The 13,206-nt window shown below is 51.2% G+C and overlaps 1 long non-coding RNA gene across 1 annotated transcript; it reads left to right on the top strand.

The window, feature by feature from the left end:
* The first annotated feature begins 3,982 nt into the window (after window positions 1-3,982).
* Window positions 3,983-12,926, top strand: LOC133059942 (uncharacterized). The gene is made up of 4 exons (XR_009693667.1): window positions 3,983-4,026; window positions 4,162-4,324; window positions 5,252-5,365; window positions 12,659-12,926. It is a non-coding gene; the product is annotated as an uncharacterized LOC133059942 (long non-coding RNA).
* Window positions 12,927-13,206: the final 280 nt, after the last annotated feature.

The raw sequence follows: 13,206 nt of genomic DNA, 5'->3' as shown, positions 1-13,206 counted from the left end.
ATTTAATTTTTTAAAGTATCCATCCAACACGCTCTCTCTCTCCCTGGAAAGGTCCCTCTTGTCACATGTTCATGCATTGTCTCCACTGACTGCTTAACTCATTCAACAGATTTTTCTTGCCAGATGGGGAAATCTGGAAAGAGCAGCACAGAAGTGAGCAGGAATTAATCTGATTTTTGGTGCTTCTTCATAAAAGATAAACAGCTTCTGGATCTTGAAAAGTAGCCAAGTGGTCAGGGTTTTCCTTTAGGTGTTTCTCTTTTATTTAACTTTTATTGAAATATGACTGACTTACAATGTTTCGCTCAGTTACACGTGTGTATATATATTCTTTTTCACTTTTTATTATGCTTTTATCACAGGACATTGACTATAGTTTCCTGCATATAGAGCATCCATCCTGTATATAATAGTTTGCACCTGCTCATCCCAAATTCCCAGTCCTTCCCTCCTCCCCCCACCCCCACCCACAAGTCTGTTCTCTCTGTGTGCAAATCTCCCTTTTTGCTTTTTAAATAGGAGTTCCTGACTCTTGAGGACTGGGATAGGTGGAAGATGACATTCTAGAAGCTGATCAGGTACCTCTGACAACTCCATCTATCAATTAAAAAAAAATAATTGTATTTATTTATCGTGGTTTGCTGGGTCTTCACTGCTTCACGCTGGCTCTCCCTAGCTTTGGGGGCAGGGGCTCCTCTCTCGTTGTGGTGCTTCTCTTGGTGCAGAGCACGCCTCCAGGGCGCGCGGGCTCAGCCGACGTGGCTCCCTGGCCCTGCAGCACAAGCTCAGTCGTTGTGGAGCACCGGCTCCGTTGCTTCACGGCATACGGGATCTTCTGCGACCAGGGATTGAACCTGTGTCTTCTGCACTGGCAGGCGGATTCTTTACCCCTGAGTCACCAGGGAAGCCCCATCTATCAATTTTTAACACCAGCACGGTCTAGTTTCAAAGTAGAGGCTTGTAGCAGACCAGAAGCAGTAGCTACCGTCTCCTCGACTGTCGGTGTGAGCGCTTCAGAACCCGGTTTTGCTTTTAGGAAGTGCCCATGCTGCCTGCGCCTTCTAGAGAATGCACCCTGGAGATAAGGCCGGGGCTGTTTGCTCCACGCTGAGACATTGGACCACTCACTCCTGCACCAGTGCCCCGTTCTCAGGGGCCCTTCTCCCTGGTAATGAGCTCACTTACCAGATTGACATCTTGAGGGGCCCCTGTTTTAGACCTCGCTAGTAAATTTAAAACAGCACATGCAGTTTGTCAGACACCTCCTGTTCTCTTTATAAAATTCACATACACAAGTCTTGTCCTGGATTTAGTTAGCCTGTTAGACTAGGGGAACAGCTAGCTCATCAAAGAGAGACGTTACGAATATGTTACTTTATGAACAGGACTGTCCCAAACTTTCAATTTCATTCTTTCAATGAAAAAAAAAAGAAATGAGCCCCACATGGTAAACATTTGCTGTTAGAATTTTGCTGAAATGCACTAATAATTTTCAGCAGTTAAGAGCACTGTGTCTGAAAGGAAGGAAGAGATAGGAAGCCAGCTCTCACAATAGATGGAGAGTAAACGCGTGAACCGTGAGGATAAAGATGAAAATAATTGTTTCATTCCTTCCCCTCCTTTTCACCCTAGTGTGTGGTTTGGCTGCTTCTTCAGTGCCAAGGTGGGGGCGGGCACGTTGGGGGTGCGGGAGTTTTTCCCAGGTGCCTCCCCGACCAGCCAGGTGCTGGGAGAGGCGACGCCTTCTCAGGGAGGGAGGGCTCTTCTGAACCCTCCATGTCTTTTCTTTAAGGAACAGAAAGGCCTCGAAATTGCTTTCTTTGTATTTTTCACCACTTCCCTGACTAATACAGACACACTGTATTTGCATAACATATTTTTGGTCCGCATGGGACCCCATCTCGAGCTTCCTGAATATGCATTTTATTCTGTGCAACTTCTGAAAGTTGAACCTCTAATCTCATCACCAGCCTGTGTGCTTCCACTGAGTTATTTTTCTGGGCTTCAGAACAGCACCTCCGATTTGTAAGCCGAGCTAACAGTTACATTTTCATCTCTGAAAGATGTTCAATGAAAGCGTGCTTTGTGGGGGGAATAAATCAAAGACCTCAGGAGGAGTGACCGCCCCCCTCCAGCCGGCCTGGCTTCTTTGCTTGCTCAGCTGGCAAGTAATTTCTCTTTCTCTAGAACATTCATCATCGCCCAGAGAACCTTACAGACTCTGTTCCAAAGACAGCACCGTTTAGCCCCCTTCACCAAGCTGCTTTCACTTGATACCCCCAGCCTTGCAGACAGCTCAGTGAGCGAAGTACCAGCCGAGGGAAACGGCAGGAGACACCAGAGTGCCGGGATCCGTGAAGAAACCGTCCATCCTTAGAAGTAGAGGACAACAGACAAGATACAGCTACAAAAACAAGAAAAAAATTTCACCGAGGCAGGTTGAAGCAGAGTCAGAATCACTCTTCCAAGTCATTTCCATTTCTTTGGGTTCTAACATCAGTTTAGCTGCTTTGGGGCCCAACGCTTTGCCCAGATGATTTCTTTGAACCCTTAGCACCATCCTAGGAGGTGGATGAGGCGTCAGAGGCAGAGTCCCATGGGAAGAGATGGATCAGAGACAAGTCCCTGGGTCGTGGGCTTGCAATAATGCGCAGCCTCAATCGTCACTGGCCCAGGGTCTCTCCCTTCAGTGTCTTCTGCCCTCAGGCCAGTTTTCTACACCAGGCTCATCATCTCAGAATCATCTGGTGTTTATTAAAAATAGAAATGCTCTCCCAAAAAATAGAGGTGCCTCAGTGTCTCTTGGAGGCTCTGATTCATGGCCTGCGGGTGGGCAGGGGAGCAGAAGTTTCTTTCTGTAACTCTGGTAATCAAGTTGGGAAAGAGATGCCATTTCCCCAAAGTTTTAGACCCACAGCCATTTTTCATGTAATGTATAATCTGAAAGCTCCTTCAAAATCAAGAAAAAAAATATTTTTACATGATGTTAGCCAAAAGTTAGTATTTTAATTTTAGTATCTTATTTCAGGTCAGTATGATAGCAAGGATGTCATGAAGTATTTCTAATGTACTATTACTGATGATTATAATTTGTAAGATACATTTTTACTTTTTCTCACTTTATGCATGGTTTGTGCTATATAAACACTATAATTTTATACCAAAACCCACAATTTTTTAGCAAACCACTTTAACAATGATTTTTGTATTGTGTTTGGTTTGGGCAAGCAACAGATATTACAATGCAGATGGAAATTTAACCATGATAAGGGCATCAAAAATGGACCATGGCCTAATTTTAAAGAATTTTCATGATTTGTTTCAAAATGGTAAGACAATGGAGAGAGTATTTCATTTGTTAAATTTTAATTTCAGTAAATGGAGAAATAATTGGATGTAATAGTTGCTGTTTTTTCTCTTTTGGACAATGATTTGGAGATACTTGAATGGACTTCCTATGAGAATTCCACTTTATTTTTTAAATTTTATTTTATTTTTAATTGAAGGATAATTGCTCTACAATATTGATACTTCCTACCATATATCAACATGAATCAGCTAAAAAAAATATCCAATTCATTGAAAGTAACATTTTTGAAGCTAATGTGAGGAATGATGATGTTATTTCTCTTCATAAACTTGGATTTAAATGTCAGTATCCCAAATGCTTTGTTGGTTTAACCAATGACCCAGTATGAATTAAATAATGTAAAACCAAGATGAAGACTTGCACAAACCCTAGAGGCTGTCAGGAGGGCCCACACGACCAGCTGTTCTCAGCAAACTGGGTAACAAATTCCCACCCCTCCTCCCCCCACCGGCCTGCCTCCTGAGTTCAAGCTGTCAGGTAGCAAAGGGGAAATCTCTGAGTGGTTATTTTGTTCATTTATGATTTTAAAATGAAAATAAAGGGGACTTCCCTGGTGGCCCTGTGGTTAAGACTCTGCTTTTCCAATGCAGGCGGTGCAGCTTCCATCCCTACCTGGGGAGTTAAGATCCCACCATACCTAAAGCTGAAGCAACATGGTAACAAATCCAATAAAGACTTTTAAAAAGTGGCTCAAAAAAAAAATAAATAAATAAAATCTTCCAAAAAAAAAAAAAAAATGGAAGTAGATGCCGTCAGCACCTCCATGACATGAGCCTCTTGTGCACATTCAGAGAAGGTCCTGGAAACGGGGAAGAGTCAGCTACCTCAGCTGGGTTCTCAGTCGTAACGCCCATCAGAGTCATCGGGTCAACTTTTCAGAATGGCACACCCAGGACCAGCCAGTCAACCAGACTCTTAGGCGGAAGCTTCTAGTGTCAGGATCTACTTCCCCAGGTGAGTCTGAGGTGTGGCTGGGATGAAAACGGGCAGCCCAAAGGGATGAGTCGGACTGTGACAGGCTTCGTTGGGGAAGGCGTTTGGGGGTCATCAAGCCGAAGACCTGAGACCCCTTTAGCATCCTGGCCGTCTGCCCCGGGCTCTGCTCTTCAAGGAGTCTGCAGGCTTAAGGAAGGCACGCACACCCACAAAAGCGTCCTGCCTGGAGGGTTTTGGAAACAAGCCTGTAAGTTACTGGTAAAAGTGAGTGAAGTCGCTCAGTCGTGTCCGACTCTTTGTGACCCCATGGACTGCAGCCCACCAGGTTCCTCCGTCCATGGGATTTTCCAGGCAAGAACACTGGAGTGGGTTGCCATTTCCTTCTCCAGGAGATCTTCCTGACCCAGGGAATGAACCCAAATATCCCGCATTTAAGGCAGACGCTTTACTGTCTGAGCCACCAGGAAAGTCCCAACGGTGACACCTTTACAAATGTAGGTTTTGGAGGCCACGTCCACCTCACTGAGCACCCCATCACTGCCCCCCACCCGGCACTGCAGTGCTCCCCAGTCCTGCTTCAGGACAGGCTTTTATAGTAGCTGCGAGCCCCACTCATACCCACGCCTGGGAGCCAGCTCAGGACACGCAGCTAAAGCTGTGGCCCTGCCCCCGGGCACCTCCACCCTCCTGAGGACAGCAAGCAAGTCAGGGCTGCAGCCAGTAAGCTGAGAGCAGAGACGGCTGCGGGCAGCGTCCTCACCCTGTCCCTGCCGAAGGTGACGAGGGCAGGGGGACATCCTTTGAGCCATTTCCCCTGCACTGTGCACTCAGATATGTTACATGGAAACTTATATAATATAGAAAAATATGTGTAATAAATGTGTGGTCTTTCATGCATGTCTGTATATGCGTGTATGCTTACACAGTTTTTGTTGTTGTCTGTAGAACAACAGCTGCAAACTAGTCCACGGAAACTTCTACTGCGAGTCATGAGCTCATTTCAGGTAGTCCCTGAAAGTGTCATCTGTGGAGTCTGGGGCTCATGGGGGAAGACGCTGGGTAAGTTGGAGTTAACGGTGGGAGCTTTGCATGCCAGGCTGGGCGGGCGTTGTTTAGACGTCTTATTTTGAGTATTGTGAAAAGCCCCGTGCATGTGTGTGTGGAGGTGTGTGTGTGTGTTGGGTAGGTGTATTGGATGTGTTGGGTGTTGGGTGTGTGTGGAGGTGTGTGTGTGCGTGTTGGATAGGTGTATTGGATGTGTTGGGTGTTGGGTGTGTGTAGAGATGTGTATGTGTTGGGTAGGTGTATTGGATGTGTTGGGTATTGGGTGTGTGTGGAGGTGTGTGTGTGTGTGTTGGGTAGGTGTATTGGCTGTGTTGGGTGTTGGGTGTGTGTGGATGTGTGTGTGTGTTGGGTAGGTGTATTGGACATGTTGGGTGTTGGGTGTGTGTGGAGGTGTGTGTGTGCATGTTGGGTAGGTGTATTGGATGTGTTGGGTGTTGGGTGTGTGTGGAGATGTGTGTGTGTTGGGTAGGTGTATTGGCTGTGTTGGGTGTGTGTGGAAGTGTGTGCATGTTGGGTAGGTGTATTGGATGTGTTGGGTGTTGGGTGTGTGTGGAGGTGTGTGTGTGTGTGTTGGGTAGGTGTATTGGCTGTGTTGGGGGTGTGTGGATGTGTGTGTGTGTGTGTGTTGGGTAGGTGTATTGGATGTGTTGGGTTTTGGGTGTGTGTGGAGGTGTGTGTGTGCATGTTGGGTAGGTGTATTGGACATGTTGGGTGTTGGGGGTGTGTGGAAGTGTGTGTGTGTGTGTTGGGTAGGTGTATTGGATGTGTTGGGTGTTGGGGGTGTGTGGATGTGTGTGTGTGTGTGTTGGGTAGGTGTATTGGATATGTTGGGTGTTGGGTGTGTGTGGAGGTGTGTGTGTGCGTGTTGGGTAGGTGTATTGGATGTGTTGGGTGTTGGGGGTGTGTGGATGTGTGTGTGTGTGTGTGTTGGGTAGGTGTATTGGCTGTGTTGGGTGTTGGGTGTGTGTGGAGGTGTGTGTGTGCATGTTGGGTAGGTGTATTGGACATGTTGGGTGTTGGGTATGTGTGGAGGTGTGTGTGTGCGTGTTGGGTAGGTGTATTGGACGTGTTGGGGGTGTGTGGATGTGTGTGTGTGTGTGTGTTGGGTAGGTGTATTGGATGTGTTGGGTGTTGGGGGTGTGTGGATGTGTGTGTGTGTTGGGTAGGTGTATTGGATGTGTTGGGTGTTGGGTGTGTGTGGAGGTGTGTGTGTGCGTGTTGGGTAGGTGTATTGGATGTGTTGGGTGTTGGGGGTGTGTGGATGTGTGTGTGTGTTGGGTAGGTGTATTGGATGTGTTGGGTGTTGGGGGTGTGTGGATGTGTGTGTGTGTTGGGTAGGTGTATTGGATGTGTTGGGTGTTGGGGGGGTGTGGAGGTGTGTGTGTGTGTGTTGGGTAGGTGTATTGGATGTGTTGGGTGTTGGGTGTGTGGAGGTGTGTGTGTGCGTGTTGGGTAGGTGTATTGGACATGTTGGGTGTTGGGGGTGTGTGGAGGTGTGTGTGTGTGTGTTGGGTAGGTGTATTGGATGTGTTGGGTGTTGGGTGTGTGGAGGTGTGTGTGTGCGTGTTGGGTAGGTGTATTGGATGTGTTGGGTGTTGGGGGTGTGTGGATGTGTGTGTGTGTTGGGTAGGTGTATTGGATGTGTTGGGTGTTGGTGGTGTGTGGAGGTGTGTGTGTGTGTGTTGGGTAGGTGTATTGGATGTGTTGGGTGTTGGGGGTGTGTGGAGGTGTGTGTGTGTGTGTTGGGTAGGTGTATTGGATGTGTTGGGTGTTGGGGGTGTGTGGATGTGTGTGTGTGTTGGGTAGGTGTATTGGATGTGTTGGGTGTTGGGGGGGTGTGGAGGTGTGTGTGTGTGTGTTGGGTAGGTGTATTGGATGTGTTGGGTGTTGGGTGTGTGGAGGTGTGTGTGTGCGTGTTGGGTAGGTGTATTGGATGTGTTGGGTGTTGGGGGTGTGTGGAGGTGTGTGTGTGTGTGTTGGGTAGGTGTATTGGATGTGTTGGGTGTTGGGGGTGTGTGGAGGTGTGTGTGTTGTGTACACATGTGTTGGGATGTGTGTGGCTGGGTATGCATGAGTTGGGTAGGAGTATTGGGTGTGTGTTGTGAGTGTGATGGTGTGAGTGCGTTGCCCAGGCACACGTGTGTTGGGGGCAAGTGTGGCTGGGGCAGACCTGCCTTGGGGGCCTCCGGTAGTGGCTGTGCCCTGGTCCTGGGCCCCTGCGTGCTGCTTGGGGGACGGTCTGGGGGCGGGGGGCAGGCAGCGAGGCAGAAAGTTCTTGTGGAAACAGGAGCAGCAAAGGAGCTGAGAGGGGAGGTGGGAAAGGGGCTGAGGCCAGGGCCTGGCCCCCAGCAGACGCGGGCCTGGGCGGGGCGGGGGCTGCGGGCCGCACCCGCCCAGGGAGGCCCACCTGAGTGGGGAGGGCCCAGGTGGGGCTGAGTTTGAGGATGCGCGTGCCCTCTTCGCTCAAGGGAGCCCGGAGCGGCAGCAGCAGTTCAGACACGGACTGAGAGAGACGACAGAGCGGGGAGGGAGCCGTAGGAGCTGGAGGCGGCCAGTGGAGCCAGCCCTGGGGGCCCGGGGGGGCCAGCCCTGGACAGCGGGGCCAGCCCTGGGGTCCCACGGGGCCAGCCTGACAACCGCCAGCCCACGGTCCTTGGCTGTGCCGGAGGGAGCGCTCAGGATCCCGCACCACCGAGAAACTAAGGCAAGGTGCCCGGAGCCCAGGCCCCCGGGACAGCAGGGGCTGAGGCCAGGTGGCCAGTGGGGACCGCTGGGGCTTCTCGGGGCTCTGTGCCGTGGGGGGACCCATAGCAAGGCACTCGGGCACAGCCCCTGGGCAGTAGCTCCCCTCCAGGCCCCGGGGTGGGCATCATGCCCTGAGGGCCGCCCCTCCTCTCGGGGTCTCTGTTCACCCTGCTGAGTTATTCAAAAATAAACACATCTGTTTATTTTCCTCCAAATAAACAGATCAGTAAGTGCCGATCCCAGCAGGGCAGGAAGAAAGCTTTCTCGTCCCTCAGCCTCCCATAGGGACCCCCGCCTCCACAGAAAGCAGCTCAGGAAAGTGGCTTTGGGGGTTTGGTTCTTTTCCCGCCACCAACATGTAATTTTCATGCAGCAGCTTGAAGTTCCTTCTAAGAAAACAGAATGAGATGGAGCCAGCAAGACGTGTGACGACATGCACGCTGGATGCTGCCAGACAGATGGCGGGGAGGGGGCCAGTCCCGGGGGAGGGAGTCAGGCATGGGGGAGGGGGGTCAGGCACGGGGGAGGGGGTTGGGCACAGGGGAGGGGGGTCAGGCACAGCGGAGGGGACCAGGCCCAGGGGAGGGGGGTCAGGCACGAGGGAGGGAGTCAGGCATGGGGGTGGGGGGTCAGGCACGGGGGAGGGAGTCAGGCATGGGGGAGGGAGTCAGGCACGGGGGAGGGAGTCAGGCACCAGCTGGGGGGCCCGGTACAGGGGTGGTGGTGCAGGGGACCTGGCCACCAAAGCCCCAGGAAGCTCCCTGCCCAGGTCACCCGCTTCTCTTGAAAGTGGAGCCTTTCTTTCCCAGAAAAGCAGCCCGAGTCTAAGTTAACCCAGTCCAGTCAGCTTTCCTCCCCTTACTCATAACTGAAGTCTGTGGTGATGTCTGAAACCACATTCACAGTGATTTATTATTTCTATATGACAAGCAGGCATGAAGCTCTCTGGGCCTCACACTGAGTGTGTGTGTGAGTGTGTATATAGGTGTGTGTGAGTATGTGTAGGGGTGTGTGTGTGTATGTACAGGGTGTGTGTGTGTGTATATATGTACAGGTGTGTATGTGTGTGTATATGTACAGGGTGTGTGTGTGTGTATATGTACAGGGTGTGTGTGTGTGTGTACAGGGTGTGTGTGTATATGTACAGGGTGTCTGTGTGTGTATATATGTACAGGGTGTGTGTGTGTGTATGTACAGGGTGTGTGTGTGTGTGTATGTACAGGGTGTGTGTGTATATGTACAGGGTGTGTGTGTGTGTATATGTACAGGTGTGTATGTGTGTGTATATCTACAGGGTGTGTGTGTATATGTGCAGGGTGTGTGTGTGTGTATATGTACAGGGTGTGTGTGTATATGTACAGGGTGTGTGTGTGTGTATATGTACAGGTGTGTGTTTATATGTACAGGGTGTGTATGTGTGTGTGTGTGTATGTACAGGGTGTGTGTGTGTATATGTACAGGGTGTGTGTGTGTGTGTGTATACAGGGTGTGTGTGTGTGTGTATGTACAGGGTGTGTGTGTGTATAGGTACAGGGTGTGTGTGTATATGTACAGGGTGTGTGTATATGTACAGGGTGTGTGTGTGTGTGTGTGTATACAGGGTGTGTGTGTGTGTGTATGTACAGGGTGTGTGTGTGTATAGGTACAGGGTGTGTGTGTATATGTACAGGGTGTGTGTATATGTACAGGGTGTGTGTGTATATGTACAGGGTGTGTGTGTGTGTATATGTACAGGGTGTGTGTGTGTATGTACAGGTGTGTGTGTATATGTACAGGGTGTGTGTATATGTACAGGTGTGTGTGTGTGTGTGTACAGGGTGTGTATGTGTATGTGTATGTACAGGGTGTGTGTGTATATGTACAGGGTGTGTGTGTGTGTGTGTGTGAGAGAGAGAGAGAGAGACAGTCTACCTCGCACACGGCCCTCAGCTCTGACACCGGCAGTCCCGTCCTGCTGGACGGGCTGAGCTTTGGGTCCCAGCACAAGGCCCAGGACCGCGTCCCCTGAGGGTGTGGGGCAGATCTGGGTACGATGCTCCCCTCCCCCGAGCACTGGTTCCCAGCCCCCGGTCGCCTCTGCCCTTTAGAACTTGGCGTGGAAGGCAGTATCACGGTATCTGACAAACTGCCCTGATTCGTGTCCGGATTAACCCTGTCAACCAGGCTCACGGGTCTCTGCCTCCACCCTGAGTGTCCTAACCACCCTGAGGTTCCCGTGGGTGACTGTGTTCGACGGTGAACAACGGGGCTGAGTGTGCGTCGTTCTTGCGCTAACCTCTTGGAAATGACCTGAAAAGCACCCATAGCAACGGAGCCGCCTCTGCAGGGTCCGCTCGGGTGGGACAAGCCTGCCCCTGGCCCGGGGGAGCTCCCACCAGCGCTTGTGCTGTTTCCAGACAGCGCTTGTCGGAGCTGCCCACCCCCGGGGGGTGAACGCTTCCCACAGCCGTGTGCCAGTCGCCCGCCGTCGCTCAGCCAGGAGCACTTCCGTGCCCGGGGGCCGCCGCCCCTGTCCGCCTACTGCTGGGGTGGGCTCACCTCTGCCACAGCAGGTGGGCGTCTGAGACTCACCTGCCGGGGCCCGGGGCCCTGCTGGGTGCTGGTGGGAGGGCCCTGGGAGGCTCAGCCGGCCTGTTCGGCCCCTGTGGGTCCCCCAGCTCCCATTAGTTTCTCTTCTTCTGTTTGTTCTTACCTGAAACCGTCAGCACAAGTGGAACTTTAGATGTTAAATACACGGCAGCAAGCCAGGCAGGGGCATCCAGGGGCCAGCCTGGGCGTTAGTTGCAGAGGCTTCAGAGGCTCTTAGTTGGGCCGGGTTACCCCTTAGCTGGAGCCCATGGAGAGACCTGGGTTGCTGGGGGAGGGCCCCGGGAGGCCAGGGCACCGACGGGGCGCACGGCTAGTCACCCACCAGCTGCCTCCATGCCCAGGGGCCACACAGGGCCACACTCGGTGTCACTACCCACCACAGTCAAAAACCTAACTCCAGTCTCAAAATCTAATTCCAAAAAGGTGTTATTTGCCTCTTTTAGCTTTTTCAGTATCGTATAGATTTCCTGCTTTATTTACTTGGACTGAGTTCCATAGAATTTAGAACCAAAAAAAAAGTTTGATTTTACAGACAGAATGTGAGCAGAGACCTAGGGTCCAGTTTCCAGATGAAAGCAGACCCACACTAGTGGACATCAGACCGACATTTTAAAATAGAATCCTAGGGCTTCCCTGGTGGCTCAGTGATAAAGAATCCGCCTGCCAACGCAGGAGACACGGGTTCGATCCGTGATCCGGGAGAATCCCACACGCCTCGGAGCAACGAAGCCGTGCGCCACGGCTATTGAACCCACGCTGTAGAGCCTGGGAGCCACAGCTGCCCAGCTGACTTGCTGCAGCTGCTGAAGCCTGCGTGCCTAGAGCCCGTCCTCTGCAGCAGGGGAAGCCATCACAACGAGAAGCCCACACACCGAGATAAAGAGTAGCCCTGCTCACCGACTAGCTTGCAACTAGAGAAAGCCCTCAAGCAGCAAGGAAGACCCAGCACTGCCAAAAATAAATTAAATGAATATCTTCCTCTGGGACACCTTCCCCAAGAAGGGCAGCCAGAAATTTAAAAAAAAAAAAAAAGAATCTTAAGTCTGCCTGAGTGGCTCAGTGGTAAAGAATCCACCTGCCAATGCAGGAGACGTAGATTTGATCCCTGGGTCGGCAAGATCCTCCAGAGGAGGAAATGACAACCCACTCCAGTACTCTTGCCTGGGAAATCCCATGGACGGAGGAGCCTGATGGGCTACAGTCCACGGGGTCGCAAAGAGCCGGACATGACTTAGCAGCTGAACATACACACACGTATGCCTCTATCATGCGTTTGACACCTTAACACTGCTGCCGGGGCCGGCAAGGTGACCCCGGATCCGCGTCGCTGGGAGGAAGAGCAGGGTCGGGAATGTCAGGATCTTTCCCTCCCCTGCGCAGCCCAGCCTGGGGACTTTGTAAAGAACCTCGGGCCAAGGCACCCCTAGGCCTCAAGTTCCCTCCACAGTGGAGGCAGTGGTCCCCTGCCTGTCCCTTCAGCCTGCCAAGGCACATGGAATAAATAGTCTCTCTAAATTAAATCTATAAACTATTCCCTATGTCCCACATTAACCCCACCTCCACCCTGGACTGAGCAGATGGGCCAAGGAGTGACTGTCATTGGGTAGAATTTTGGCCGGTCAGGTTGCCCCCTGTCTCAGGTCTGGAAAATGTGATGTGAGAGGGAAGTCCTGCCTCTTCCCTGCCCAAGGGCAAGGGTTTCAGTATGTCTGTTTCCTCCCCTGGCAGTGGCAGGACGATTCTGGGTCTTTCTGTTCTCACTTACTCGGGGCGAGTTAGTTTCCCTCTTTTTGCTGTTAATATCTTTAGCCTGACGGCAACAATCCTCAGGTCTGTGCAGAGACAGGGGTTTGGCAGGAGGGCACATGCTTCTCTGCGGGGCATTTTGTGTCTGTGTTCACGAGTTACAGATCAATTTGCTCCCTCCCTGAGTCTCAGCCTTTTTCTCTCTAGGATACGATCCAGTAGCCATTGAGAGTGCGCCTTCAGCAGAATAGTCTTATTATCCAGCTCCGGGTTCACCCTGAGTCCTAGTCTCACCTGGGCTGCTTCCTGACTTTTGTCACTCATGAACCCACCTTTTCATGTCCACCTGGAGAGCCGGGTGTGTGTCTAAACGAGGATTATTTCAACAGACCAGAGTGGGCTGACGATGGAGGCACACAGGTGAGCAGACATGGTCCTTGCTCTCAGTAGAAAATCAAACAGGTAGGTGGGTAACTGTGACAGGGTACCTGGATGAAAGAACGTTGAAACCTTGAACTGCTTTCTGTGGAAAGTTATTATTCTTGCACATTTGTGGAGTGGCCACAGCTTGGGCAGTAGTGCCAGACAGTGGTTCTCAGAGGCTTATTTAGTCCCAGTGGAAAACACTGAGGTACCAGGATCTAGCTCACCAAGACCTAGGTTCATCTGATGGCAGCTTCTGGGATTGTAGACAGGTTCCCAGATTGAAATGGCTTCTAAGGACAGGTCTTGGAAACAACAAATCCACTCAGTCA

Source organism: Dama dama, chromosome 7, assembly GCF_033118175.1.
Source record: "Dama dama isolate Ldn47 chromosome 7, ASM3311817v1, whole genome shotgun sequence".
Taxonomy (NCBI): Eukaryota; Metazoa; Chordata; class Mammalia; order Artiodactyla; family Cervidae; genus Dama; species Dama dama.
This window is presented reverse-complemented; position numbering and strand designations above follow the sequence as displayed.